A 6,057-nucleotide genomic window follows, 5' to 3' on the forward strand; every position below is an offset into this window, starting at 1 on the left:
ATGAATATCAATGGTTAGACTCTTACAATGAGTGATGTTCGTGTTTTATATTATTTAGGAAATTTAAAAAAATCATTTTCAAACCTACAGCTTGAATGAAATTTTTTTTTTAAATAAAATAAAAAAAAGATTTTGTCTCTTTCTTGTAACTGTGCTAAAACAATTCAGATAATAATAATAATAATAATAATAATTGCTAACACTTATATAGCGCTTTTTCTGGACACTCCACTCAAAGCGCTTTACAGGTAATGGGGACTCCCCTCCACCACCACCAATGTGCAGCATCCACCTGATACATCAGAAAACATATACAGAATACAGATACATCAGAATAGTTAGTATGTGAAGGTCACTGGTTTATATCCAGTTACGTGTATTGGGATTGAAAATAGACTTTTACATGGACTTTATTGGGTTTTAGGAATCAGGAAATTTATTTTTGCACATCTTCGACTACGATCAGGAATAACTTAGTGTTTTCAGTGTGTTGATTGTTTCTGCCTGTGATCTCGGAATCTATTACTTGTGCCTTTACATGTACAGTAGAAACCTGGTTCGTGGCTTAAATTCAAGGTAAACAAGACTAAGGAAATGAGTTGGAAACTTGTCCATTATATAAATGAACAGCACCTGAAAGCAAACGTTGGGTCTGGTTTCCTTTCTCTCCAGCATGAAATAGCAATCATTACAAATAGCACCAGCTAATGTCCAATAGGGTTAGTCATTTTAATTAACATGAATATACTGTAAGGTCCTGGTACATGGGAGTGGATTTTATGCATAATTAAAAAAGGGCAAATTATATTTACAGGCTTCAGACACTTTTTAATACAAAAGTGACCTAAAACTCCCTAACTTTCAGGCTTCCTTGAACCTGTGATAAAAAAGGGGTCTGAAACTTCCATTCTGTTATGGAACTGTCTCTAAAGTCGGACGTGGTCTATCGCGGATGTGCAGTGTGCCTTTTCTCTTGTCGTGTTCAAGATGATTCGCTCCTGACTGCATGTTCTGTACTGCTCTGTTATTTTGTTCAGATTACCTATGTGGTGTACAGATAAAACTCAACTGCCTGGTGTATTTTCCTGGTTCAGCACCAACAGAACCAGAAAACACATCAGGTGACTTTGACATGATTTGAACATACAACCTTCTGAAGGGGAGTCAGACACGTTACCATTGTGCCACAAGGTCACTCCTGCTAAGTGATTTTAATTCCCCCAAGGAGAAAAATCCGCATCCCTGAATTTTTTTTTATTCTCTCCTGTGAGGAGCACTGCTCTTCCGAAGGGGTTCTCTTCTTCCCAGACCACAGATTATTCTTCCTGCACATCTCTTACATATAGACCAGACACACCATCTCCACTAACATCTTCACTATATCTATAGATCTGACCCGCTACAGCCCCGATATTCCTGGACAGGATATTTACCACCAGCCTCATGAAATTCCCTTGCGAGGATATGGACATAAGAATATTTGTGTGTGGTTAAAAAAATGGTGTAAATGGCTGTGAAAACATTCAAAATGTACTTTATACACAAAGTAAGTGTTTTCGTAACTGTAAGATGTTTCATGAAAACGTTACTGGCATGCCAAAATCATTTTCAAACTTCAAGCTAACTTCCCCGCAGTGTAGCGCAATTGGTCAGTGTGCAGCGCTTATACAGTGGTGTTCTGCAGAGGTTGTGAGTTTGATCATCACCTGGAGCAGTCTCTGTTTTCAGCTGCAGAAACTTTCTTGAATTTAAGTCGGTTCTTGTGTTACTTTTTCCGATCGATGGAGCTGTATTAATGCAGGCACACCTGCTTCCACGTCAAGTTAGTTTATCGTTGCTCACAAACCAACACACTGCAGACACATCTGATATTGTCACTGCTTTTGGGCCACATGTTCCTCCTGTCAGCCTACCATGATCATACAGGAGTGAACAAATGAAACGAAAGCACACCAAGTTTAAAAAGGTCTTCCTGAAATTCCTCATATTTGAGCCAGCACTAAAATATTTCATTCGGTTTCACCCAATACATCATGGAAACAGTATTTGCAGGGGAATGCTGTCACACATGAAATCTTATTTGGTTCTGAAGTTTGAGAGGTATATTACAAAACGAGTGGGTGAATAGAAAATGAAACAGGAGTCACTTCGTAGGCTTAAAAGAAATCCAAGCAGCATAAAAACTCGTGAATTTTAACAATGTAGAACACTCACAAATTTCATTGTGCTGCACCTTTCTCCTGCTGCTTTTATAATTTGGTCTTTCACATTTTAATGCCTATCTTACCGAACATCTTTTCTCAATTACAGACAGCCCAAACAGTTCTTAAGGCAGAAATCGAAGGCTATCTAATGTTTCCTTTCTGCTAAAGACATTGAAGTTTTTGGGAAGCATTTTCCTTGTCCATTAAGTTCTTGCTAAGCAATTTCTCCGTTTTCCTTTTATTGTGATTGTCAGCGAGTACAAGACTGGAATAATGCACGACAGGAAAAGCTTAGCTATCGGGAGTGACATTTGAACTGACGCCTCCACTTAGAGACCAGAGCACATGAGCAACATGAAAAAACAAGAGTCCTTGAGTGTGGCACTTTAGACCACTTAACCATCCTGCCAGGCAGCAGAGGGTGGTGTGTGCACCCATTGCTTTGTCAACTAAAAATCAGGGCAGATTATGCTAGAACAACAGAAGGATTATTAAACACTACCGATAGTTCTTTTCCTCTTATTACAGAGATTTCTACATTGCAAGACATTTGATGACTTAGATAAAGGAATGTCATGGTAAACAAAACAGGCAAGGATGGGGTTCAAACCCACAAACTTCAGTTTACAAAACCAACACCTTACCACTTGACCCCCACACCTGCAGTTCTGTATTATTTCCCATCAAGGCTATCACGTTTTTAAAATAAAAAAAATAATCTTTGTGTACAAATTGCAATGAGGGAATAAAACAAATATGATTATTACTGTTGTTCAAATTAATTCTACTGAAGTTGATTAAATCGCGTGGAGGCAACAACAACAATATCGTGATTCTTAGTAAGGAAATATGGGGCAGCAGTGGGATTCCAAGTCATGCCCTCAAAGAGACTGGAAATTTAATCCAGCCAATTACCAGTTACCATTCATAATGGCTTTTCAGCACTTGTAGTCTGACTTTGTGGTGTTATGACGCATGGAAGCGACTTCTTTGGCACTCTGAATATAGTTCTTCTGTAGAGCAGGCTTCAGACTCAGCTAATAGCGCCCGTGTAGATATTTTATTTTTACCGGAAAATGCATTCCGAAACGTATCTCTCCTGTTTTAGAAAAGTTTTCAACGGCGTATTTTATACAGCACACACACAGTATTTACTGACCCGTCTGGAAGGACCACTGACAGACTTTCTCCAGAAGCGATGGCACCACTACCAGTAGAATGAGAGAGAAATACAGCATGACATGGGGAGTCAAGGGTCTCCCACAATCCATCTTTCCTCACATTACTGATTTTTTCACTAAGAATTTGACCTTTTCACAATCAGATTTTTTCACATTTAATAAGATCTTTTAATCAACAACATTTAAGAAAGAAAACAAATGGAACATTTTTTGGAACAAGAATAATACAAAAAAACTTTCAGTGCCTTGACTGAGTGCACACCCTTTATAAAGAGGGTTGTAACTGTTGAAATGTCTCCATTCCTTTGCATCCCATGCATGCTGACACAGCTACTTACTTAAATTACCATCAGCTGTGGACCTCCAGCTGACCTGTTTACATACTGTATAGATGAGAGAGATCTAGTTAGATGAGAGGAGCATGATGGAGTATCGAAAACTTGAAAAAGCTCTCGCAGTTAGATTCTGTGTTTTTCTTGTTCCACAGATATGTTTTTAATGTTCTTTTTCTTTTGAAGTTCTTTCATGTTTGTTTCTTTTTTTATAGTTATTAGACTACTACAGGGATTTACCTAGGTTCCTGGAAGACTTCTCATTTTGTGGTTGTTGTGTTTTCGGGTTACAACTATTTTTTTTCTATTGATAGCACCCCATGCATTACTGTGGGACTAGTTAAGTTTAGTTCTTACATTCTACCTGAAATACCTCAATAACTACTGCTCTGTTTTTCTTTTTTTAAAAGGCACAGGCAATGTTTGTTTTTTTCTTGAGGCTGATTGGTATCTACAACATGTCAGTTGCAACAAACTTGGCCGCTGAAATTTGTCAGCAGCTCTGTACTAAACCTGTTCTCAATTGCAACAAACCTAAAATAACAGCTGTTGCCCATTAGATGTTACTGAAGCCTCTTCGCAGGGTTTAACCAACCGAGTAGCAGAGTAAGTGGAACAAGAGATCACATTTGAACTGTTGTGAATATAGTGGAAATAATATAGCCACTACATAACGAGCTTATGCACCACTCGCTTGAAAAGTATTTTTATATTTAACTAAAATTGCTTTCCAGACACCACAACTATTCACAATGAATTTTATCAAAACATGTCTTAATGAAAAGTGTAATTTATTCATAATTAACTTTAATGTCTATCTTAATAAGTAGTATTACATGTACAGCCTTTAATATGCAATAGTAAATTTTCAGCTGTCCTGGGGAGGGAAGAAAACTGAAATGAAGGAAATACATATTTAAAAGGGGTGTAAGTCTTAAATGTGTTCTGTCATATCTGGGCATTTGAAAAGATTTGTTGTATAATTTATTGTGATTTCACTCGTGTTTCACTTGTGTTTCTCAGGAGAAAGTAGTAACGTTGGTGATTTGAGGGTACAAAAAATATGTTGTACTGTACGGGCAAATATAAGGTTATGTTAAAAAAAACGTATCACGCTTTTGAACATGATTATTAGACACCTGTTGAATCTCAACCGGGGTTTCTTGAGAGATCGTTCAGTGAACGAGGCCTTCCTCTGGACTCCGCACTGAGTTGAAAGCTACATGAGCTCCTCACTGCCTGTCCTGTACTGTTACCTGTGCTCTTGTCTACATTATCTACGTGCAGCACAGCGCCAAGAACACCATAAACTTTGTGACGGAACGTGCTTAAGAGTGCTTAAACATTCATAGAACAAGTTGGAAAAACTGAGGGACAAAAGACCATCTACTGTAAATGGACAAAGACTCCTTATCTTTTTATTGATACTTTAAACATCTGTTAACAATCATTATGCTAAAAAATAAAGACCCTGTGCTCAAGTTGGTGATATCTCCACGCTGTTGCAGGAAGTCATTATAGAAAATGTTACAACAACGCAAGTCCTTACACTCAAAAAGCCGATGGGTGGGCGAAAGTAAAAAACCAGGCTGGAACAGTTCAATCGAGATGACAAATCCACATCGCAAAAACGAGGTCAGAAACAAGCGAGAGTCCAGGAAGCAATGATGAGTTCAAACCGAAAGAAGAAGAGTACGTGCACTAGGAAGCTCCAAAGAGAATCCGAATTAGTGAGGGATGGTGAGGGAAAAGAGGAGGGTTAAAGTAGTGATGGGAGTGAAAGGTGATAGGAAGATTAACTGCGGCGTGAGCATCTGTTTAAGTGGGTGTGCGTGGGAATGTGAAGGCGTTTGTTAGTGCGGGTGGAATGCGTGACCGTGTGAGAATTCGTAACAATATCATACTTTGAAATTTCATGCAGATAACAAAAATGGTTTTAAAAACTTTATTGCAGAACAAAATTCTAATAACAATCAAATCAGTTACAATCAAAAGTGGTACATTCAGAATTATACATCAATTAATGTTTTTTTTTCTAATTTCTGAAACATCAAATTATAAAAAAGAAGAAAGACTGAGCAGAAATGGGATGTTCAAGCCTCCTTTTTGTAAAACACAAGCTGTAGACACAGACACTGAGGACAGTATGGAAACAGTGGAGTGAAGTGGACTCAGGTAACAGTGTCAGTGTGGAAACAGTGGAGTGAAGTGGACTCAGGTCACAGACAGAGTCAGTGTGGAAACAGTGGAGTGAAGTGGACTCAGGTCACACTGTCAGTGTGGAAACATTGGAGTGAAGTGGACTCAGGTCACAGACAATGTCAGACAGTCTCAGTGCTC

Source organism: Atractosteus spatula, chromosome 10, assembly GCF_055471065.1.
Source record: "Atractosteus spatula isolate fAtrSpa1 chromosome 10, fAtrSpa1.hap1, whole genome shotgun sequence".
Lineage (NCBI taxonomy): Eukaryota > Metazoa > Chordata > Actinopteri > Semionotiformes > Lepisosteidae > Atractosteus > Atractosteus spatula.